The sequence below is a fragment of the Thermobia domestica genome, chromosome 9 (genome assembly GCF_964235325.1).
Source record: "Thermobia domestica chromosome 9, izTheDome1.hap1.1, whole genome shotgun sequence".
NCBI classification, from domain to species: Eukaryota; Metazoa; Arthropoda; class Insecta; order Zygentoma; family Lepismatidae; genus Thermobia; species Thermobia domestica.
In genome coordinates, this window is record NC_137462.1 from 206738235 (window position 1) to 206765246 (window position 27012).

Consider the following 27012-nt stretch of genomic DNA (forward strand, 5'->3'; position numbering starts at 1 on the left):
CTCAGTAATGCGGATTTTAATATCGTTGCTGTAGGAAAGACATTGACGATCGTTCTTTCTTTCGATAAAATGTGCTAAAGAATATATGTCAAAGACAAAAGTGCTCTGTAATCACAATTTAACGTACACTCATGTCCAAAATTATTGTCGCATATCTATAACTATCTTCTTGTAAGAATATAATTTAATAATGATTTTGCAGGGTACTTTTATTACTGATACTATGTGTATAATCGGGAAATGTATATTTGTGGTAAATTTCATAGAAAAATAATTATAGGTGTAAATACGAAAATTAGAACTAGTAAAACAAAATGTTGGTAAATGGTCAAGCAAGTTTTAATTTCGTTTTATTGTTCTTATTTACTGTTCTTTTGACATGAAATTTGCCACATATATATCTTTGCCGATTATACACGTACTAACATTATAAGAAATACCGGGCGAATTCGTTATTAAATTATATTCCTCGAACAACATATTTATAGACATACGACAATAATTTTGGACATGAGCGTACGCACCTCAGTTCCGGTGAGGAGATTGTTTTTTGGCCAATTTTGGGAGGGGAAAAGTCCTCCCAAAAGTATGACTGAAAGAAACAAAGACCAGTTTTATAGGATGATTGTGTCCGTCTTTCTATCAATCGATAGGTATCAGCAGTAGCGTACGCAGTATTTCATCAAAGAGGAAAGGGAGCTCAAGCTCCCAAATTCAATCATTTGAGTATTTTGTATACTTATTTAATATGGTAACTTTTTTCATAATTCCTTGTTCAAGGGGGAGTTAAGACCCTGAAACCCTCCCCCTTTATGTATGCCACTGGGTATCAGAAAAAATATCAGAAAGAGATAGCAAAAGTATAGTTTTAATATATATCTATATCTATATCTATCTATCTATCTATCTATCTATCTATCTATCTATCTATCTATCTATCTATCTATCTATCTATCTATCTATCTATCTATATCTATATCTATATCTATATCTATCTATCTATCTATCTATCTATCTATATCTATATCTATATCTATCTATCTATCTATCTATCTATCTATCTATCTATCTATCTATCTATCTATCTATCTATCTATCTATCTATATCTATATCTATATCTATATCTATCTATCTATCTATCTATCTATCTATATCTATATCTATATCTATCTATCTATCTATCTATATCTATATCTATATCTATCTATCTATATATATACAAAGTTTGGGTGATTCCGGACATCCTAAGCGCTTGCGATAATACTGTTCTTCGCATGTGTAATGTGGAGACTTGTTGTGATGCCTATTTGATGCACTGTACCTTCCTACAGTTCAGTGCTGAATAACTCGTTGCATATTGAAAAAATATACTTTGTGAGTGTCTGCACAACGCGTGCACATGTTTACAGTGCTCAAAACGGGCGAATCCGGACGTTTAGGGAAGGGTGAATTCGGATACGTTTATTAAGTTAACCTGAATCGGACAATGTAATTAATGAACTACGAGGATTGAGAACACTCTAACCTATATCGCTTGTCACGTTTATGAGTATGAAATAGTATGAGGTCTATTGCTTATATCTAGCGTCTATTCATTTTTGCCATAAATGGACTCCGAGGAATCACCAGAAAATTATCTTAGGATCTACCTACAAACACAACTAAATTACGAAATGCTAATCATAAGGTGCTCAAAAATTCTACTTAACTAAATGGGTACATCATCTGGCATATTCCCATTTGATCCGCAACAAGTTCGGAAACATGAATTTGTTTTTTCGAATGAAGATGATCCGCCAGTAGCTGGAAACAATTCCTCTTCTGTGTTATCAGACTCATTCCCAAACCCGTTTCAATCACCTTCAGAGTCCTCAGTTAAACAGTTCATATCTTTTCCTCCTATTGCTCCTTCCAAACCACATCCCAAAAGCCAGGTGTTGCTAAAAAATTAAGTATCACGAATTGCAGTTTGTTTGAGACTGTTTCCTCAAAACATTCGATGGTATGGATGAAAACAACTGTGGATTTTGTGGGAAGAATTATTATGCACCATCATCAAGCAAATACGATTCCTGTACTGTGTGTAAGACCTGGTTTCATGAAAGATGTGTAGGAGATGATAAGGAAGTGTATTTTATCTGTGGACGATGTGTCTGAATTATGACTAGTGCTTCACGAAACTGGCAGACGTCATTAACGCAATAATAATAATAATAATAATAATAATAATAATAATAATAATAATAATAATAATAATAATAATAATAATAATAATAATAATAATAATAATAATAATAAATGCTAGTCTCAGTGCACATATATTATATATTTTGCTAGTAATCTAGTTCTAACTAGCAAAGAATAGTAGTACAATGTAGTTCTAATGGAAACAAATGTGATTACTATGTTTAATGATTAAACACTATAGTGGTAGTTACACTACTGTGCATTTAGCTTACAGTTTCAATAGTAATTAGTATAGAAATTGCTGTTAGTAATTTGTATGTATTTATTATATATTTGTATTTATATTATGTACTTATGTTAGAATGTTAGTGTAGCAAGATAGTAAGCTAAAATATACCTATCATATATATATATATATATGATAGGTATATATCTTCCTTCAAAGTTCAGTGTCCGGAATCGCCAACTTACTGCCCGGATTCACACTTCCAAATTTGCAAATCAAAGATTTTGTCAACTTTCAACTTTCAGAAAATTATTTTTTATTTCTTAACATGCCATTGCAGGAAAACTATTTCACTTGTACATGCATACCAACATATCTTTAAATAATATGACGAAGTATTGGATATTTTCGTTTAGCGGGGATTCACCCAAACTTACTCTTTCTCTCTCTCTCTCACTGATATATGGAAACAGTGTTCCCAAGCTTCAATCTCTACCCTTATGTTCGCAGTAGAAAAAGCAGTTTGTAGTAGAAGTCGGAAGCAGTAGGAAAAGAATTTTGGGTCCCCATAGATCAATAGTGGTAAGAAATAACGAGAAACAGTTTCTTGATATGCATCTACATAACCTATCGTTTCACATTTTCACTCTTATCCCTCTAAATCGGAAGTTCAGTGAGCGACAAAAGTTCTTTCCGTTTAATGAAATTAGATTCGTAAATAACTTCAAAATAGAAGAACAATTTGAGTATTTGAGTAGTTTTCAGTAAATTAAAAAGAATGTAATTTTGTGTATGTTCCAGCCATATCACCATTGTATGTTTAAGCCATACCTCCGTTATTCACAAAATAAATCCCACACGGAAAGAACTTTTGTTGCTGACTGTACATCTAACGCTTCTAGTTTCAATATTGGCTTGTGAAACAAAATTAACTTATTTAGAATAATAATGATTCCTTTGGTGGGATTTCTAAGAATATAATTCATGAATAGAGATTCTGAAGGAGAGGTTTGTGTTAAAATAAATAAATACATAAATAAATAAAACACTAACGTAAATACAAACTTGAAATTACACCAGGGGTTCCATGCTAAAACTGACCAACCACATTTTTGACTAAATTGAGATAAAGTGACATTTGTATTGTGAAGTGAAACTTTTATCATGCCAGAATGAACCAAGTCTTTAGCTTCTTTAGTTTGCCAACAGATGGAGTAAGTCGTTGTAATGAGTGCATTCTGGCATGATAAAATTTTCAGTTCTCAACATAAAATGTCACTCTATCTCAATTTCGTCAAAAATATGGTTAGTCCGTTTTGGTATTGTGCCCCATCCACCCCACCCACCCCCCATATCTGACAATTCATAATGCGTGGTTAGAACGATAAATTATGCACGTTGTAGATTTAAAGATTCATCACACGGGAAAATCTCTGTTCCACCATACATACTTTATTTATTATATTTTAAAAAAATATGAATAGATTTCAAAACAGGGCACGAAAAAGCAAAAAATAATAAGAGCGCTATAAAGCAGACGATAAGAATTTATTACTATTATTTATAAACATTTTTGAAGTAGTGTAAAGCCATACAAATTATTGTCTAATATAAAATTATTTCGATTGTAATGTTATGAGTTATTAATTTTATAGGTAATAGTAATAAATTATTATTTTCTGCTTTCAAGCACTTCATTATTATTATCGTCTGCTTTTTAGCGCTTTTCTTATTATTTCTTTTTTGCCTTTTAGTGCCCTTTTTGAAGTCGGTTCATATTTTTTAACAAGACTGTTTCTATTTTTTGCATTTTAGTGCGTTTTTTAAATTGGTTGTTTTTCGCGTTCGTTAAGTTGGTTGCTTGTTTTTAAGTTGGTTAAGATCTTTAGTTTCTGCTTTTTAGTATGTTTTTGAAGTCAGTTACTTTTCTTCTATTTTTTAAATTTTTTTTTCCATTACCCAGTAGTTTAGTCAGATACCTAACCTAATGGTAGAACTCATTCCTTATAAAACGGATTTTCCTACGAAACATACGTGAAGAAATGCGTAATAATTAATTATCAAATTATTGATTTTTTTTAACTATGGGCAACAACTTTCCTTGAGAATAAATCACTGTATTACTGAAAACCGCTACAAAATATCACTTTCTCTAAAATGGAGTTAGCTTTTTGTGCATGAGATGGCATTAGTGGCCTAAATCGGAAGGAATATCTGTTGCAGCGGGTCCGGCTTAACATCATTTAACAGCTGACAGTTGAAGCTAGAAGATGTGGAAAGTGTTGCAATTCTTAGCATAGCCGGCTAAGGGATCGTAGCCGGCGATGTTCTTAGAATCAGACGTAAGGTATTGCGCAGAGAAGATGAATAAACTTTCCGACAAACTGCGCTACACTTTACAATTTTATTTCGGTAAAGATGCAAATTGTCTAAAACAGCTATCGTCAACTGATTGTTGCTGTGACGTAATATATCCCTTCTATTTAAAGATAAATTCATCTGAGCTCACTTAATTACAAACTACTGAAGGAAGTGAGTGTTCTTCAATTATATATTTCCTCAGTTATACAGTCCCGTTCTGATCTGCTCACTGTATTTCACATCATCTCTTATTGTTATCAAACCGGTAGACCTACTTTCTTTATTATTTGTTCTTAATATGTTTTTACTTATACCTTAAGCCCGGAACAGAGGAATAAAATAAATCAATAAGCTAGAATGTTATACTTGATCAATGCAGGGGTGTATACCTACTTTTGGGCCACCCTGTACAGTTCTCGAGTGCTTTTGATGCATGCTATGTCTATTTTGCCTATTTTTAGTCCTTGTTTTAATGATTTTTTGTCTATGTTTCCTGTTTAAAGTGCCTAAATATCCACAGCCTACTAACATTAAACCTCTAGGGTGTTATGATTGTCCATTTGTAAAACGCTTACATTTGATACCAAGAGTCGAAGATTTGATTCGAGACCATGTGGCGGACGACATTGAGAGAGAGAGAAAAGAGATTAAAATGTCGGGACAGAAAGGGATACGTTCACATATGCAATGTTAGAACTGGAGAAACAAGTTATCGGACAACATCTATCGTACACTCTAAGGAAAATTGTGATTTTGTGAAGCATAAGAGTCAAACTTTCTCAGTAAAATATACCTAGGTAGTAGGAGTTCGGGAATTAAAGTTTTCAATTTCATTTCCCACGATTATTCCTTCTATGATAAAGCAGATTGATATTAATAAAGTGAATGGTTGTGGAGTTAAAATTTTCTAATCTTCCACCGGGAATCGAACCAGGACCACGTGCACCAAAGACAAATGCAGCAGGTATCTTTTTTTTTTAATCTGATTTACCGAAGTTTCCTCAGGAACTAAATTTCCCTAATAATCATTATTTTTACTTTTTCCACTAACCTTTAAGAACAGAAAAACGAACACAGAAACATCGAGGACAATTATAATATAAAAGACTTTCTCATTCGGAATTGAACCCCGCACCCTGTACATCAAAAGCGCACACGCTAACCATAGACCAACAGGGAGGGCTTGTAGATTGACCTAACATGCAAATAAGATTTTCCATAGATTACACTGTTAACTTTAAATCCTTCTAACATCTATACACTTTCATCGGATTTCGTGGTTTTACTAATATAGGTTAGTACTTTACGAATATATATACCATGAGATGCCCAATTGTTGGCTAAGAACATTTACTTGTAAGACCTTGTAGTGTTTCAGACGCTGAACTTCCCACCTACCATTTACTTTACACATTATATTTTCGACACACTGCAACCTATGTTTGAGCACTTATAACAAATATTCCCATATTTCAACTAGTATATATATATATGTATATATATATATATATATATATATATATATATATATATATATATATATATATATATATATATATATATATATATATATGTACATAATCACACAGTGGAACATAGTCTATATTTCACATGTTTAGACTGTAGTTCGAAACTTGTGCAGTGTGTATTAGAAGCCAAAATTTACGTGATACAAAACGAGAAGCTATTGTGTAAATGTTTTGAGTCCATTTGCAATGTCCAAAGCACAGCTTCATTTACAGAAATCTAATCGTGTCTCTATTATGACTCAAAACGTAATAACTAACTAACTAACTCTGTGGCCTATGGAATCCGGAGGTTCAATGCCGCGTTCACAAAAGCTCTCCACTGACTTCTATCCTTAGCTAACTGCATCCAGTTTCTACTTTGTATTCCAATCTCTGCGAGATCCATCTTAATATTGTCCTTCCATCTGCGCCTAGGTCTTCCTAATGGTCGTTTTCCCATTAGTCTTCCAGTCAAGACTTTGAAAGCGTTTCTACTTTCTTCCATTCTAGCTACATGACCCGCCCACCTAAGCCTCCTAGACTTGACGACCCTAACAATGTTGGGTAAACCATAAAACTTATGTAGTTTCTCGTTATGAAGTTTCCACCATTCCCCATTCCCGTTCCTCTTGGGTTCGAATATTCGTCTCAGGATCTTGTTCCCAAATACTTTCAGTCTATGTTCTTCCCTCAGAGTAAGTAACCATGTTTCGCGACCATACAGAACAACAAGCATGATTATCGTTTTGTATAGTTTAAGCTTCAAATTCCTCGACAGAATTCGCGACGACAAGAGATTTTGAACCGAATAATAACACGCATTCCCTGTTCAAAACGTAATAACATTAAAATATTCCCGTTACTGGCGAAACATGTTTTTTCTACTGAGGATGTCCAGGTTAAATTATTAGATCTCAAATCACTGCCTAGAGAAACAGCTGAATTTATTACTCCTTTATTGACAGAACATTTGAAGGAAGTCGAAACAGAAACGGAACTACCTAGGTAGTAGCCACATGTGCAAGTAACAGGAAACGTAAATTGTGTATATTGTACTTTTAAAATACTGCGGCGTTTAAAATGCAACCTGGGAATCAGAGATTTATCCACCCCCTCTAGATGTATATGGGTCCTGCTTTTGCAAGTTAATATTCTTGTCATCTTAACCGTATTACGATTAACTTACAGCTAAATTTACTGTACAAATAAATTTACTATATTTACGTAAAACTTATCCAACGAGTGTTATTTTACATTAAGTATTACGTGCACGCATCTGTTAGGGTGTGCGCGTATTTACAACTACCGGTACGCTTGGACCTGTCTTTCGCTTCCCTCTTCCCTTTTTGTAAAAAAAAAAAAAATCCTGCGAACGTCCTTGCTTGCAGTATGCAATATGTTGTGCAGTATGCAGTCTGTTATTTTTTTCAACTTCAATTTCACCTGTTGAGTCCTTCTCGCTCTCTTAGTATTTATTATATTTTGGCGCCTGTAGTTGATACATACTTGGCACCACAATCAATGTACTCGCATTCACTGTTCTAGTCAATGTGAGATAAACATTCTTCGCATGGCATAGCTTTGCGATACAAACGTGGAGATTGGAAGACTTTCTTGTGGTGTTAACCTTCGTCATTCATGAACAGACCAAAGAGAAGCTATGATGATATTTACGTCATTAGTTGCTTCGAGTCATGGAGGGAGTTTACCGTGATGTCGCATGCTAACTCCGCCCAATCCTTAAAATTCAAGATACAAAACTTTCATTTCCTTTCTCCATTCAAATTTTTCCTTGTTATGATTCGTGCCCCGTTATTATGACGCCATTATTGCATTCAACACGTAAAAGTGGCGCGGCCGAAGGAGAGAAACCGTATTTCCCCTTTCTGACATTGAGAGGAGAATCTTCAAGGCTGTTGCGAAAATTTAGGTTGTTCACCCGCATCAGCCAGCTGGGAGATGCATGAGGAAGTATTGGAGAATAATTAGCAACATGCGCCTGTATATCTGTGTGCTGCCTAAAATCCCCGTTTCCATTTTTAGTTCTTGTAATACAATATCTCCCAAATTCTAAAATCTTCTGCTGTATGTGGGTGCGTAGATTCCCAAGGTAATTTTTGTAAAGGAAATAAAAGTTACTTTAAATACAATATACACTAACGGTAGTACAATCAGAAGTCTCCAAAGACACTAGCTAATAAGACAGACCAGCTGCTAGACAAAGCTAACCATCATGAAGGTTTCAGGAGTTATGTTTCTAGTGTGTGTTATGTATTTCGTCACAACATGTTCGAGAACTGCACCAAGTAAACCGCAATGTTCACGGGAAGAAGGAAAGGAAACGGTGTGCAAGTACAGAGTGAAAATAGACGAGAATCCGAAAAGAATTCCACCAAAATTAGTTAATAGGCAGTGTGTTAGTAAAGACAGACCGTGTCCTGGAAATCCTGGTTATCAGTGTACACAACAAATTCAGGAGATAGAGGTGTTTTACCCTGAGAAGAACAAAAGAGAATCTTATCCTCTTGAGATCGGGTGCGTGTGTTCCTGCAGTGACTCTTCACAACTTCGTCGAAGTCAACTCCATGTTTAACTCAATGAGCTAAATTATCCTTCGTACAGTATTGTTCAATAAAATCTCAAGAGAAACAAACATAAGAAGTGTGAGTCTAGTCTCCGAAATATTTAATATCGAGCCTTCTACGAGGCTGTTGTTATTTTCATTCTTCGAAATGGACCATGTTACATGTGCCAAATAGAACAGCATAATATATCTGGAAGCAAGTTCATTTTTTTTTTTTTTTTTTAGCCACAGTGTGTTAAGTAACAGGAAAATAAATAAAATTACTATTGATTACCGAGCGTTACTTTGAGAATATGAGTGAAAACAAACAAAAAATACCGTGAAAGGCAAAAAAGTTACCAGTAAATGTAACAAAATTCATTATTTAATAAGTGAAAATGTTCAAGAGCGATCCAAAACGCTGCTTAATGTTTCTCAGGGGTAAATATTTCCAGTGCTCTTTGTGTTAAATAGAATCTGAAAGACTCAAGTTTAGGATCCAATCGAATGGGATGGAGCAGAAGACTTTGGCATGATCTCCATCGGGAGTAGTACTGTTGACGGAAAGTGTAGATCCATGACCTGAATAATTTTGATGTTGAAAAGTGAACTCTAATCAACCAATCAAACGATGAAGCACCAGTTCCTAAAAATGCAATTACTGCATCATGTTAGTGTTTGTGTAAATTACTGCCAACAAAAATTGGTATAAGCACCCTGTATGTTATTTAGTCAATAATTTTCGTATAAAATTACGAAATCGAATACAGTTTTCAGTATTGTGTGGAGTGCTAAGTTCCTTCCATGCCAAAGACAGCAATTAAAATTTATCTACTCTTTGATATACTGGTTTGCCTACGGAACGAGAGATGAAACTGTCTCGTCTTCTAAAGAGGTTGTGAAAGTGATGTATCGTCTCGGAAAATGTATTTGTTTTTATTGGAAGAATTCTGTCTCGTCTCGTGGGCTAGCCTAAATGTTTCTGACAAACGAACAGGGTATGTATGTGTGTGTGTAGGGTAACATACCCATTTATGCTTGTGAATGCATACATTATTTTTACTTGTATGGCAACCATAGGTATGTTGAAAATCTATTTATTTTTATAGTTTATAATAATGTAAGTTATTATTCTTTTAAAAAATTATATTTATAAATATCTATTTATAATTCTTGTTTTACATATTTATGTGCAATTCATGTGTTTGCAATCTATTTATTTTCATAATTTATTATAGTTAACTAATGTTTCTTTTAAGTTTCTGATGTTATTTTTTTAAATAGTATTTATTTGCATACTTATTTTTTGTAAGTATTCTTAATTTCAACTTCTTTTGTACAATTCCTCATGACTGTTTTAAGCATTGGGGAAAAGTATTTTTTTTTTATAAAATAAAATAATAAAATTACAATCTTTCATTATTTATTCAACAACCTTTTAATAGAAATGTTAATAAATCCAAAACGATATGATTCCTTAATGTAACAGAAAACTCTTTATACAGAGTAAGAGTTGGCGGTTAGTTCCTTAGATTTTTTCCTTCTTTCTTGGAATATTGTAGTTTACAATATATTGCTGTACGACGCTCTACGTTCATTTCCTGTTGACAAGACGAAGAAACAGGTAATTGTCTTTTCAAAGAAAATGTAGGCGGAAAATTTGATTAAAAAAAAAAATCAGATTCTTAAAATGAAATATATAGTCCCAGAAAGGGGATGCGAACCACTTCAAATGAACTTTTAGAACATTAGAAAAACAATATATAAAATACTAAGTAATTAAGTGCAAGATCCAGAGTATTTCTTCTATATAATTACCCTCAGAATGCCACACAGAATGTTTCCCATTATTTTCTTTATAGCTCTGAAAGTTGTACTTATTGTTTTTTAGTTTTCCATCTAATGTTTTAAGTGTTTGTGAAATGACTTAGTGACTTTCTGAAATGATACCTTCAACCATAGCGTTGCAGGAGAAATTACAAAAGATTGTGCAAGCACTGCTATTACAGCACTAATGTAAGGTGATTTCCCTGCATTTTAGTTCGTTGTACGTTATCCAAATATGAATTACACTATATAAAGTCATACGTAGAATTGAATCATCATTTATATTATTATTATTAGTAGTAGTAGTAATATTAGTGTTATTATTAGTGGTAGTATTTAGTGTTTAGCATGTTCTAGTACACGTACTTTCAAAATAGTTTTAATACATACAAAGTACTAAGAAATTACGGTTACGCTGTTTGCTTCAAACCTATCCAAGGGTTCATATTTAATACTGTGTTAGTCATCTTAGACTTCTAATCTATCCTACGCATAAGTAGACTTTCTTCCAGAAAATTTTGACGGAGGGATGAGGAGGTAGCAAAATCAAATGTGAGGGGGAAACTATTTTGGCATATACATATAATATTCAAAACTCAGCAACGCGGATTTTAATATGGTTGCCAAAACAGGAAAGACATTGACAATCGTTCTTTCGATACCACGTGCTAAAGAATATGCCATAGACAAAAGTGCTCTGTAATCACAATTTAACGTACATTCTACGTACCTCAGCTCCGGTGAGGAGATGTTTTTTTGGCCAATTATGGGAGGGGAAAGGTCCTCCGAAAAGTATGACTGAAAGAAACACATAGCAGTCTTATAGGATGATTGTGTACGTCTATCTATCAATCGATAGGTATCAGCAGAAGCGTACGCAGTATTTCATCAAAGAGGAAATTGGGCTCAAGCTCCCAAATTCAATCGTTTGAGGAACGGTATATACTTATATATACTTATTTATATACTTATTTAATATGGTAACTTTTTTCATAATTTCTTGTTCAAGGGGGAGTTAAAACCCTGAAACCTTCCTCCTCTATATATGCCGCTGGGTATCAGAACAAATACGAGAAAGAGATAGCAAAAATATTTTTTTAAATATATATATATATATATATATATATATATATATATATATATATATATATATATATATATATATATATATACAGGGTGGTCGTGCATGAATGTCGGAAAATTCGGGAGATGAATCTACTGGTAAAAACAAGCAAAAAATGTCATATGAACATTGGGTGAATGCAGCTTCGTTTGGACGCTAGAGGCGTCTGAAATGTCACCTTCCGAGGCGGCAATTTGCAATATCTCAAGAACGGAGACAAATACGAATGTCGGGTCAAAACATATCAAAGGAAACCCCATCCGAAGAATCCAATTATGCATAAGTAATGACGAAACAGTGGCGGTGCTAGAGGAGGGCACAAAGAAAGTGAATGAAACATGGAGAAAAGTGAACATTTTACACTCAAAAATTGTAAGAGGGGATGTTACTTGAAACATGCAACAACAAATGTTAATGAACAAAGGCAACAACGGCTAGTCTGTAGGGACATTATGGAAGGCGGATTGTGGGGATACAGTATCTTTGTAATGGTGAGAAATAGGAATGTCGGGTCAAAAGATATCAAAGGAAATCCCATCCTAAGAATTCAATTATGTATAAGTGATGGCGAAACAATGGCTGCTCCAGGGAAAGCATAAAGAAAGTGAATGAAATGCGGAGAAAGCTGAACAATTTACACTGACAAACTGTAGGAGCGCATGTTGTATGGAACATGCAGCAACAAATGTTAATGAACAAAGGCAACAATGGCTACGTTGTAGGGACACTATGAGAGGTGGAATGTTGAAATACAGTATCATATTAACGGAGAGAAATAGAAATGTCGGGTGAAAAGATATCAAAAGAAATCCCATCCGAAGAATCCAACTATGCACACGTACTGCGGAACAGTGGTGGCGCATGGGAGCTGCAAAGAAACTGTTAAACACTCTTAGTGATGAAACGTGCAGATCGTAAAAAACACGTATGGAAGATGAGGCCCAGTGTACTGTAAAAACAAGAGGTATTTTACTTACCAAGGTCAACATAATGCCATTCTATAGCAGCTGTTCAATATGTTCTCCTTGTTCTTCGAGACAGGCAGTTACACGATGGCGTAAGGATTCTCTGACTGGTGCCAATATCGCTGGCGTTTGCCCGTAATGTGGCAAATGCAGCACATACGCGCTGGCGAAGATCTTCAACATCATGCAGGGGCGTGTATACACGAGACTCTTCACGTAACCCCACAGGAAAAAATCTAGGGGAATCAGGTCGGGTGAACGTGGGGGCCATGCTTGTCTTCCACCACAACCTATCCACCTGCGTGGAAATGTTTTGTTCAGATATGCACGAATGGTATGACATGAGTGGGCAGGGGCGCCATCATGCATAAACCACATACACTGTCGTGTACTCAGTTGCACATCTTCAAGCAGAATAGGTAGGTTCTGAGTCAGAAACTGGAGATACGATATTGCGTTCAATCGCTGTGGTAAGAAGTGTGGTCCCACAACGTTGTCTCCAATAATACCAGCCCACACATGCAATTGGAAACGCTGTTCGTGCTTCGTCTCTACAATTGCATGCGGGTTGTTGAGTGCCCATCGATGGTCATTGTGGAAATTTGTGATGCCATTCCGTGTGAATAATGCCTCATCCGAGAACAATACCTGTGTTAGAAAGGCTGGTGATACACGGCAGCGGCGGTATAACCAACGACAGAAACGTCGTCGGGTTTCAAAGTCACCATCGTATAACGCATGCATTCGTTGTACGTGGTATGGTCTGAGATTATTACTATGCAAGATGCTTAGCACGACTTGATGCGAAACGTGTTTCTGCCTTGCTATTCCTCGGGTACTAATACTCGGGTTCCGAGTCACATGTTGGAGTACCCTCTCTTCCAGTGGGTGTGTTCGAACGCGTCGTCGTCTCGGAATGTCTGTGTTGGGAAGGAAAGACCCAGTGTTCCACAATCGCTGATGAATAAGAATAAACATCCCCGGTGCTGGAATTTGTCGATCTGGGTAGCGTTCCACATATAACCTACGTGCTTCTTCTGCATTACCTTCCGCTAAGCCGTACATCAAATACATATCTGCCATTTCGGCGTTAGTGTATACAACCCTATTTACAGTGGTGCATTACATATAGCACTTATCCGTCCCGCGCTTGTCAACATCAACACTGTTTCACACGACACAAAGTAAACAACATTCACATACACATGGATCACTGTCCTGCCTGTAGAGTTTAGTACTAAAACGCTTGTGCTGTTACTGTCATTGCCCCATTCAGTACGAATGAACTGTGCGCTGTCCTCTGCACCTTCGATGCGAACGCTCTCGTTACCCACGCTTTCACTACTCCTATAACTAACTCTACTACGCGACGCTCTGCACGCCCCCTTGTTCCACCTACTGTAGCTATGCGCCCTCTGTCATCGGACATGTATCATACAGTACACCTAGAGTTGTATTCCTTGTTTCCTGATTGCTTTCAAATAGTTGTGTTTTCACCAATTTCAACTTTTCTCCGCGTTTCATTCACTTTCTTTGTGCTCCCCCTGGCGCCGCCACTGTTTCGCCATCACTTATACATAATTGAATTCTTAGGATGGGATTTCCTTTGATATCTTTTGACCCGACATTCCTATTTCTCACCATTACAAAGATACTGTATCCCCACAATCCGCCTTCCATAATGTCCCTACAGACTAGCCGTTGTTGCCTTTGTTCATTAACATTTGTTGTTGCATGTTTCAAGTAACATCCCCTCTTACAATTTTTGAGTGTAAAATGTTCACTTTTCTCCATGTTTCATTCACTTTCTTTGTGCCCTCCTCTAGCGCCGCCACTGTTTCGTCATTACTTATGCATAATTGGATTCTTCGGATGGGGTTTCCTTTGATACGTTTTGACCCGACATTCGTATTTGTCTCCGTTCTTGAGATATTGCAAATTGCCGCCTCGGAAGGTGACATTTCAGACGCCTCTAGCGTCCAAACGAAGCTGCATTCACCCAATGTTCATATGACATTTTTTGCTTGTTTTTACCAGTAGATTCATCTCCCGAATTTTCCGACATTCATGCACGACCACCCTGTGTATATATACATGGAATCAGTGTTCCCTAGGTTCAATCTCCATCCTTATATTTGCATTGAAGTCGGAAGCAATAGAAAAAGAATATTTGGTCCCCATAGATTACGAGTGGTAAGAACTAACGAGAAACAGTTTCTTGATATGCATCTACATAATCTACCGTTTCACGAATAGATTCCATTTTGATGAAATTAGTTTCATAAATAACTTCAAAGTAGAAGAACAATTTGAGTATTTGAGTAATTTTCAGTAAATTAAAAAGAATGTAATTTTGTATATGTTCCAGCCATATCACCGTTGTACGTTCAAGCCCTTCGTTATTCCCAAAGTAAATTTTCCCAAACGGAAAGAACTTTTGTCGCTGACTGTACATCTAACGTTTCCAGTTCCAATATTCACTTGTGAAGCAAAATTAACTTATTTAGAATAATAATAATTCCTTTGGTGGGATTTCTAAGAATATAATTCATGAGTAGAGATTCTGAAGGAGAGGTTTGTGTTAAAATAAATAAAACACTAACTTAAATACAAACTTGAAATTACACCAAGGGTTCCATGCCAAAACGGACTAACCACATTTAGTAGACTGTGCTGTGTATATTTACATATACGGTCAGGCACGTACGTAGGAATTTATTTCAGAGTGTCTAAAGTTATTCGGGGGTTCAAATTCAATATGACAATAAATTATATTAAAATTTATAAAATTACGCCTTAAAATTTACACTAAATTTACATACAGCAAAGTCGGGATTTTAGGGAGTCTAGACTCCTCCAGGACTTACGCCACTGCGTATGTCTATGCAAAGGATTATTGTTAACAGATGAAAAATTGTGTAAACACTGAATCAACAAACGATTTGGTTTGCGTAGCAAATGTGATGTATTCACTTTAATTTGGACAATTTGCAGTAAAATTATTATTTAAGAGAAAAAAAGAAAGAAATTCAAAATTCTTGTTGGTCTTCATTAAATACAACTAATGAAAGAATTGTGAAACATATTTTGTAGACATGTTAAGCTGTAAAATAAAAATTATTAATTAAAAATTTAAAATAAATGCAATCACTTAAAACATAGTAATATTAGTTCTTAGTTATTAGCGGATTTAATCTATTCCTTTCAATTAGCTTGACCCAAACTCTTAATCTCTGTTTCATGTTATTTTACGTTATTTTATTACCTTACAAATTATTTTATTATAACTGTTAAGCATGTATGTAAATATTCACCTTATTTAGTGTGTATTACACCATACACGTCGATCAATAGAATTCATTTTAATATTGCTCAGCGTTCTTGTTCTCTTACCTGTCTACACGCTACGTGTTAATACATATTTGTTTGTGATCGTTATGAATGTTATCTTCTAGGAAGTTAATATAAAATCCTTCAGACCTAGAAAATGTGGAAATCAACAATATTGTGGAAGAACTCGATTTTCGAGAATAATAATTTGTATATTTTAGATTTATTGTTATGTTTATGTCTCGAAATCGTTAAGTAAGGTTATGGGAATTTAATGTTGAATATGTAAAGTTAATGCAAGCTGCACAATCTCGCTAATAGTTGTGTCAGCAATTCATTGTAAACAGTTGTGTATAAGAATGTCATCGTAACGTGTCTGGCAATGTAGGAAGGAAATGTTGACAATGTGTCTTTCCTCACATTAGCCAGATTCTAGAAATTGTACAAAACGTGAATTTGTGGGATTTTATGAATTTCATGAGATTACGGATGTACGGAGAATTGCTTAGAATCGGGAAGTCAGAACGTGTCGAGGGTTGCAGTTTTGAGTTTTGACACATGGAAGGAATTTGTCTCTCCATGTGAAAACGGTGTCGCACGTGCCACAGCAGACGGAAAAGCAGACGATGGTAGTTGGACCCCGCCAAACAAAACCACAGGACGAGAAGGTTTTGGGGAGAGTTGACGGAGGAGTTCCTGAGATTTCCTAGAGAGTTCGAGAGGATCAGTTCCTGAGTTCTTGATGATTAGTTCTGAGAGTTCCAAGATTGTTCATCGACTTTGAGATACTTGGGTTCGAGTCTGGAGAACCAAGTTCCATTTAATTATCCACCAGATGATAGGAGAAAACAGTACGTTGTACTTCAACATATTCTAACGACGCAGAACTTCGAGGGAGATTTACATTGAGAGGCCCATTCCTCAATGCCCACTTTTATCGTCCAACAACAAGGAGTGCCAGCTTAAGGAGCAGAGTTCAACACCAAAACGACGTGGGACAGCAACAGATTTATCCAGGTATGTGTGACTCCGAGTCAGAATTCAAAGCTCAATACTTGATCGTACTATACCTTACTGGCAAATGACTCCGAATATCCGTTATAGCAAACATTCAGAAATCTCACAGTTCATTCATCAGATTACAGAAATACATTGTTTTATGTTAAATGAAATGGACGGTTTCTTATATTTGTATAATCCCCATTTTTGAGGTTTTCATGGTGCAGATGCGTTGGGTTATTTTCCCAGTTAAAAGTTTAAGTATTTGTAAATTTAAAAAATAGTAAATTAATTCCCTCCCTTCCCTCCCATGATGGAGATGCTGAAAGACTTTATGTTGTCACATGGACAAAAGTAATTAGGTTAACATGTTGGAGACGCTGGTGGCTTACGCCTTAGTAGCGGTCCTAGTAGAGTTAAATAATAGTGAGGTTAAAGTAAAGTAAATTTAAATCCCTCCCTTCCCACCCATGGTGAATTATGTGCGTTTAGTAAATTTAAATTATAGTAAATTTAAAAATCCCTCCTGACCCGCCCATTTATGGTGAATAATGTTAAAATTAGTAACTAATATAATTGTTAATGTAACCCACCCATCCCACCCTCGCTTTGATTCAGCTTAACTGTAAAACTAGTGCGACGACTGAGTTCAATTCTCGATTGAACAAAAGAAATGTGTATCAGTTATATTAAACAACGGATTATGTTTACTAAATATAGTAATTAAATGATAGTTGGTGTTATAATATTAAGGATAATAAAAGTAACAAATACAGTAATAATATTACGAGTTTACAACAATAATATTAAAGGAAAAGAAAGTGAAATAATTTCGTTGTATTTATGTTCTGGACACACAGACCAGATGCATGTATCAGGCAGGTTGTGTTGAACGGAGGACGAGAGTCGCTCAAGCGATTAAGCACGAGTGTAGCCGAGTTGACACGAAGGTACAAGGTTACGTTGAGAGCCGCACGGAAAATTTGCTCCGTGTTGAAGCAGGCAGAATAATAGAGACGAAACAGTTGTTGTACAATACATTAAATATAACTTTCATTAATCCTAGGATTAGACTATTGATTATTCAATTAGTAGTAAATAGTAATAAGTTATTACAATGTTGTCCCTAAAGAACAATCATAGGGTGCACTATCCTGTTCTTAAAGACAATGGAAAACCTGCGACGATGTTTAGTAAATCTAGGTACTATTCATTAGATTTAGGAGTTTTAAGATACTTTGCGGAATATTTTCCTACATATAACGTAACGAAAGAACAGACGTTTAGAGAGAACGTTCTGGGTCGCAGATACAAAAACTATTATATGATTGAATTCTCTGAGAAGAATTTCAGCGTTGATGATTTAGTAGAGTTGGGATTCAGGAGACATTTCTTGTCCGTAATTACTGGTATTTCAGAGACAAATACATTAATACGCAACGCTATATTTTTCGCAATTAAAGAGGATCAACTTAAATACAAAGTATGTGCGATATTTACTAGCGGTGCTAGTCAAGAGCTAGTGAATACATGGCTTGATTGTTTTAGAAATAGATTTGATTGCACTCAGGCAGTAAAAATTTCAGAGTTTGTTAGTACTATAGCGTTATACGAGAAAAAAGCAAAGATTATAGTGGCAAGCGATAAATCGTTGCTCGATTTAGTAGCTTTTGCGTTGTTCTTTAAACAACGAACACCTTGGTTATTAGCCTAGAGATGGTCAAGAAAGTAGAAGAATTTTTGTATAGATATTAGTATTATTATTGGTTAGTATAGGTTAGATATATGTATAGGATAAGGATATATTATTAGTAAATTATTATGATTTAGTATTTAGTAACGATAGTAATTTGATTATAGGATATTTTGTGTTAGTAATATAGGACGTAAATATATGGGTAGTTATAGTATTATTATTATTACTGGAAGAAAATCTGACTATCAATTGGTTTTATTGTAGTATGTCTTTATGGCATATAGTTTTAATATAATTTTAAATAGTGACGTAGAATAAAAATAGGAAAAGACTATGGAGAAGAAAAGCAAAACAAAAAGAAAATGAAACATGAATGATTTTGTGTAATTAGTTTTGCGTTAGGATATTAGATGTAAGAGAAGGCAAGAATGAAAAAAAAAACAAAAATGAATGATGCAATTGAAATAGAGTTAGTCTAGATGTAAGCTAAAATTAAGAAACCCAGTTAATTAGGCAAAACCTTTCATTAGGGGAAACTCTAATCAGGAAGGAAATCCCATTCTCTTCGAGTTAAAGTGGGTGCTTACCACACTTCGATGAGAATATTTTATTTATAATGCAACATAAGTCTTCCGTGATTGTTGAAAAGAGACACAGGAGTTGACTCGTACATCACGTGAAAGCCGTGCAAATTTTTTTTTGGTGGAGATATCCTTCATTTTTAGCTAATCCCTTAGCGTAAGTTTAAAATTAAGGTAGAATTAATTAGTTAGTAAATCGTTCGATATTCTAGGAATTCTAGGATAGTCAGAAGAGAGAGAGAGAGATGTTAGTAGAGCATCTAATAGTAGAAATAGAATATAATTATATTCTTTTAGTATAAACGTAAATATAGTCTAGATTAATCGATTCAGTTGTATTAGTCAGGAAGAAAGAGGAAAAGAGAGTTGGATTTAGGAATGTGAGTATTGAGAAGAAGGAAATTTTAGTGAAGATAAATTTAGAATATAAGTAATTATAGACGTAAGACGTAAATGAAATAACCATCAGTAGATCTATAACATAGACTATAATTAATAATAAAATGTGGAGAGAGAGAAGAAGATAGAAATAATAATTAATAGTAAATAAGGTTAATTAAATAAATAAAAGTAATAAGATAGAAGTAAATATTGAAGTTTATAGATTTAAGCATGCATCGACGAGTAGATATATAGATAATTATGTATGCATATATGAGCGCTAGGAGTACTCCATGAGAATATAAGAAATAGTTATATAGATATAGAATATATGAATAAAGCGCAAGTAGAGAAGAAAATGGAGAAATATTATCGGGGACATGCAGAGGATTTTTCCTGCAGACGAGAAGCCCTGAACAGATATAGAACTTTTGGAGTTGGAAATAAGAAGTAGTTTTAGACTTTCTTCGATAGTAGTCCTTCTCACACGCTATAGGCCCTGTCGGCAAGTGTTAAAATAATGTAATAATTTAATAATTTAATATAGAGATAAGTATAGTATAATAAGTTAAGAAGATTAATAATAATAATAATAATAATAAGATGAAGTTAACCTAGTGTAATTGTTGCGGAATGGCCATCCTAGACAATGAAAGTAGGTAAATAAGTAAATAAATAAATAATAATTAAATAAATAGTCTATGGTTATGATTTAAAAGAATAAGAGTCACGTCTTTGATATTAAAAAAAAAGAGAGAGAATCACGTCACGTTAATTTTATTAAATTTAGGTATGGAGAAGAATTAAATTTTTAAATTTTTGAAAACCCGTCAGATTTTGTAAAACCATGTATAGATAGTTATAAATATGCTAACTGTAGCCAATTGTTGATTGAGATGATACGGCAAGTCAGGCTGCCGTATTTAACGACCAAAGCCTTCAGGATTTTTAGGAAATGGAAAATCCATCATTTTTCTTAATCGCAATCAATTTTTGTATGCAGTTAACAAGTGTTAGGTTAATAATAATTATAGGTTAAGGACAAGTAAATAGTTGTAGTATTTAAATAAATATATATATAGTCGCGTGTAAATTTTGTACTTACCAATATAGTTAATCCAGTAAATAGTCCATTGTGTAATCCTGTGTAATGTCCACATAAAGGTTGTATATCCATTAGAGTAAAGATCACATATTAATCAATAAACTTTTTCACTTGTAAATATTTTAATCACTTTATAATATTTTAATTTTTAATATATCACATTTGAATATTTTAATCATGAACGGATATGCCAGATTGGTAGAGTAATGGTCGAGTACTAGCATGAATTTTGAATGTCGGTAACACTACTGTAGTGCAAGAGATCCCGCACGCAATCCCACGAATAGAGGTCACGAATTGGAACATTTTAGTGAATCCCAATAAACATTCGACGTAGATAAAAACATTCACGTACATCATGTGACATAGTGGTTTTGTAAAATAAAGTGTTTTAAAACTAATAATGTAATAAGTGCGACGAAATATTAGCACTCGATGTTATCCAGTCAACGGTGACGCGTGAATAGAAGGCAGGAAGTTGAATTAACCTTGACAAAGCTTGATTGAAAAACTGTTGAGCTTGCAGTTACTAGGTAGCATGAAGTGTCAGGATTTCCAATGCCCTGCTGCAGGATTTTCTTTCTGTTCAGATTAAATATCAGTGAATAAAATTTTTCATGAAAATAAAACATTAATATTTTCAAGTTTTATAGTGCAAATGTGAATATGTTAATTACATATGTTCTAAATAACTATGTTACAAGTTTTGATTTTTACAGTTCCATCCACAGAGAGGTGGAAAGAGACGAAGTTAAAACATTACTGATACGGCCAATAACTTCATTGGTTGGCAAGTATGGACATTCAGAGTAATGGAAGTTTTTGGTTATTTGATACTGTAAAAGCGTTGTCGCTAAGAGGAGATAACTCAAGAGTACTTGCAAATGTATGTATGATCACTCTTGACAAAATGTGATGTGCAAGTAGTTTAGCAAAAACTCACTAGATGTCGCGAGGATATACTTTGCGACATTACATTTTGAAATGTCGTATTTTATAATGTTAGAAAGTAATACAAAGATTAAAAATTCGAATATATTTTAAATAAATGTTAGGTGAAGGAAAATTAATTAATATTTATATAATTATGTTGAATAATAATACATATCTTATTTCGTTTCAAGTTGATATTTATCTTTAATATGGTGTCAGTATATATTATGTACAGGGTGTTTATAGAAAATCGCCCTCTTACGATGTCGAATTTGGTTTGCGGAGCAACCAAGTTTTTAAGGGGGGACATGTGGAAGAACTCGATTTTCGAGAATAATAATTTGTATATTTTAGATTTATTGTTATGTTTATGTCTCGAAATCGTTAAGTAAGGTTATGGGAATTTAATGTTGAATATGTAAAGTTAATGCAAGCTGCACAATCTCGCTAATAGTTGTGTCAGCAATTCATTGTAAACAGTTGTGTATAAGAATGTCATCGTAACGTGTCTGGCAATGTAGGAAGGAAATGTTGACAATGTGTCTTTCCTCACATTAGCCAGATTCTAGAAATTGTACAAAACGTGAATTTGTGGGATTTTATGAATTTCATGAGATTACGGATGTACGGAGAATTGCTTAGAATCGGGAAGTCAGAACGTGTCGAGGGTTGCAGTTTTGAGTTTTGACACATGGAAGGAATTTGTCTCTCCATGTGAAAACGGTGTCGCACGTGCCACAGCAGACGGAAAAGCAGACGATGGTAGTTGGACCCCGCCAAACAAAACCACAGGACGAGAAGGTTTTGGGGAGAGTTGACGGAGGAGTTCCTGAGATTTCCTAGAGAGTTCGAGAGGATCAGTTCCTGAGTTCTTGATGATTAGTTCTGAGAGTTCCAAGATTGTTCATCGACTTTGAGATACTTGGGTTCGAGTCTGGAGAACCAAGTTCCATTTAATTATCCACCAGATGATAGGAGAAAACAGTACGTTGTACTTCAACATATTCTAACGACGCAGAACTTCGAGGGAGATTTACATTGAGAGGCCCATTCCTCAATGCCCACTTTTATCGTCCAACAACAAGGAGTGCCAGCTTAAGGAGCAGAGTTCAACACCAAAACGACGTGGGACAGCAACAGATTTATCCAGGTATGTGTGACTCCGAGTCAGAATTCAAAGCTCAATACTTGATCGTACTATACCTTACTGGCAAATGACTCCGAATATCCGTTATAGCAAACATTCAGAAATCTCACAGTTCATTCATCAGATTACAGAAATACAGTGTTTTATGTTAAATGAAGTGGACGTATATTTATTTGTTTAATCCCCATATGAAAACCTCTTGCAAGTTAAGTTATAATTTACCCACTCATTCTAGATGGTGAGTGGAGGGCGCCTAGTAGCACTCATCTTTGCATCCCCAAATAGGCACTGAGTGGCTAGGTTGTCAATATCAAAACTTCACTTCCGAAAAATCGGCGCAATAGTCATTGCAAATACTCGTTTTAAAAAATCTCGTTTTTACTCTTGATATTTGTTATTATGATACTAAGATTATTTTTATTATAGTCGCTAATAATAATAAATTTTGTTTCCGGGCACTGTGAAAACCACAAATTTAATGTTTTACTATATGATTGTATATCACAAACGTATTTCTTTGCACCAAATTTCTGCAAATAATGTTGACATGAGTTACAAAACATGATATTTTAAGAATATTAGCTTTCATGTCGAAGAATTTAGCACTAAATTTGAACCTACAACTAGAGTTGCCTACGAGCAGCCCTCTCCCCATAAGGAGAAAACTCAGGAAAGTATGAAGGGCGTATTTTTTTTTTAAAAAAAAAAAAAAGGTTTCTTCATTCCATTGAGACTTTTTTTTTCAAGTTTGAAAATACTGACAACGACAAAATAATCATAACTTTTCTAGATATTTGATTTAGTGTATTTCTAAATATGTTTTTGTGATAAGACTAAACTTTATTTCATTGATAATACAGAAATGTAGCGATTTTTGAATTGTTACTTGGCTATTTTCATAAAATCAGAATTGGGACCAGTGCCGATGGTCGTTGAGGATGGAAGGTACTCAAAAACGTTGTCTGGGATCCCACGAAAACTACGAGAGAAGATTTGAGATTATTTTATCTCGGAAAGTGTATCTGTTTCTATTGGCAGAGTTCTGTCTCGTCTCTTCTAATACGCAACTTTATTAAAATGAACTTGAGACTCACGATCGACAGAACTGTTTGAAAAAGAAGGAAGAAAAATATTTAAAAAAAGACTATATCGCTTCTCGAAGTTAGTACATAAATACTAAAGAGATCATAACTCCATTTTGTTTTTGTTCTTGAAACATTGCTATTTAAGAAACACTTTGTAATTATCTTACATCATGTAAATGTATAAGGAGTACTGTAGATTGATTAATGTGACACAGTACAAAAATAAAACAATCTGCAGATGTTTTACTTAAAATTTAAGTTTTGCTTCTTTTATTATCAAATTTTGAAAGGGATTACTGATATAGGGTCTGAGTAAAATTACAACGAGTCGACGACAAATTTCCTGCATTCAATCTTTGCTAAATTACAATCATCTTATTGATTTGATTTGATTTAATTTTGAGTTTAGCATCCTTTCAGCAGTAGACTTACAGCTTAACGGTGGATCCGAACCTCATAAGCTAACGCTGGGAATCGAATCCGAGTTTTTCACACGAAAAGTGGTATGCTAACCGCTTAGCCACGAGGGAGCCCACAATCATGTGCAATGCAAGAAATATGGATGATATTTAAATTTAAAAAAATGATAAATTATTCTTTAAGCTCAATCACTATTGCTTCAATTATTTTTTTAAAACTATACGTATTTCATTGGTATTTTCTAGCGGTACGGTGGCCCAGAGATAGAAAGCTTACATTTATAGGTGAAGGGTTCCTACTTCGATTCCAGACAATAATAGTTTGTGGTGAACATCACGTCCGTTGGTTTTCTTTCAGTTCTTCTGTTTCCTCCCACATTCTCATTCCATTTATTATTTCATAAACTCTTTTATTAATCGTCTGTCCTCTTCACCTTAAAGGACCTAAACGTAAGACGTTAAACTATTTTTTAAAATTATATTCTATGTGTAAGATAGTGCCTCGTTCATGTTAAGGTTTTCATTCAATATTTGGTGGCAAGTTTCCTTTCTCTATTCATGCATTCTTTCGTCTCTTGAAGCACTAATTTTTCTCAAAACTTTGATTTTGAACATGGTATTCTTGTTAAGGCTTAATTTTTGCATCTATGTAGCACAGCTGTCAAAATTATATTAGAAATGTGTTATTTTCTCTTTTTTCGATGATTTTTGCATCGTCCAGAGTAATACCAAACAGTTTCTAAAATTGATTTTACATTGTTCTAATTCTTAACCTATTCCATCACTGCCTATCCATTTCATGGACCACACTTAGGGGTTTGCAGGAAATGGACGAAACTTAAAGCTGTGTCGTCTCGTTTCGAGAAGATACAGTCTCATTTCGAAAATATATGCATATCACGTCTTGAATAGAAATTAATACATAACAAAAATTTAAATTGTGAAAAATCTGCAACCTTCTGGTCAACATGAATATCTCACAAGCTATGACGGAAGAAACTAGCAATCGGATGAGACAAGGACGACCAACGGACTGTAAATGAGGCATTTTTTCCCACTTTTTTGGGCTTTCAACTTTGAGGTCAATAATTTTTCTATTGACAAATTTTGATATTTGTATGTTCATAAGTTACCCCTAATATTTTTTCATATTTTTGAAAATGTTGCAAAGGTAAAAATTAATCCTAAAATTTTTCTATGTAATGATTTAGCATTTAGATTATTACACTTAGTGGAATAGTAAATGTTGTCGATATGTTCTCCACTTTGAAAGAATAAGCCTTCAGTTAAATTATGATTTGATTGACTTTGATGCAAAATAAATAAGAACAAAAACCATCTCAAAAACATTTGTTAGTTTACTAAGTACAGTAAAACCTTCCTTAACAATACAAGTACATGTTATTATGGGACAGAACCCTTCCTTTTACAGATATTCTCAGATACACAAATAAGCTTATTTTTTTCTACAGTTTAGTAACTTTTTTTTAACAGGTAAAAAATTATCCTCACACTCAGTCCATACTAAGTTATCACAGAAAATACTTCCTACATTTTGAAAATGAATCTGTTATACAGTAGAGTGGACAAAAACTCATTTCCCCGTAAAATGTCTTGAAGTAGTGAATTATCACACAGAATATTACAAGCTGAACTGAACTATTCCGCTGCCTGCAATCGCCATATAAAAACATCTTGCCAGTGATCATTTTGCTTTTTTACATTAGGAAATCTTCCGTTTACTCCTTCAGTAATCTGAACACTGAGTACAATGTTTTGATATCAACCGATATCTTGCATTTACTCATGAGCTGCGAGTAATCTGAAACTACGATTATTTTAATGTCATAAATAGGTGTTGCCAGTTTTTACACTACCGTACTGTATTGGCACACACATATATATAAACCCAATGTAACCCAGAGCAGCCTATGGATATATGGTTAGCATACAACCCCGTCTTCATTTCCGATGTTAGCACATGTGACTTGAATTCCAGGTTAAGCTATAGCCCCAAGTCTCATATATCGTCGGTGCTGGGAGAAATATTAAACTCCAAAGAACCAACTAACTGACCTCAACACTTGAATGTTCAATGCATATCCCATTTAATCGAAATTGTATATACCAGTTACGTACAAAGAATGCCTTCAAACACCAAAGTTCATACCGGTAATATTTTAAATAATCATAATAATAGCAAATGTATCCGCATGTCAGTATTTTTACATAATCTTTAATATTCTTAATAATAATAATAATAATAATAATAATAATAATAATAATAATAATAATAATAATAATAATAATAATAATAATAATAATAATAATAATAACGTGTTTTTGTGTGTGTGTGTCATACAAAGGTCATCTAATGCCACCAAATTATGTGCAGTGATGGTTCTTCACCAGATCTAATCGCCTACGAAACAGTTCCTTTCGATTTTCGGGTCGGGGGTCGGATTTGCTAGGGTCAAAATGTAGGCATGGTTCTCACTGTTTTTAAGAACATCTTGATGTATGCAAACAGAATTACATGTTTGGTATGCGGTCTTACATAACATCAGGGGATAAA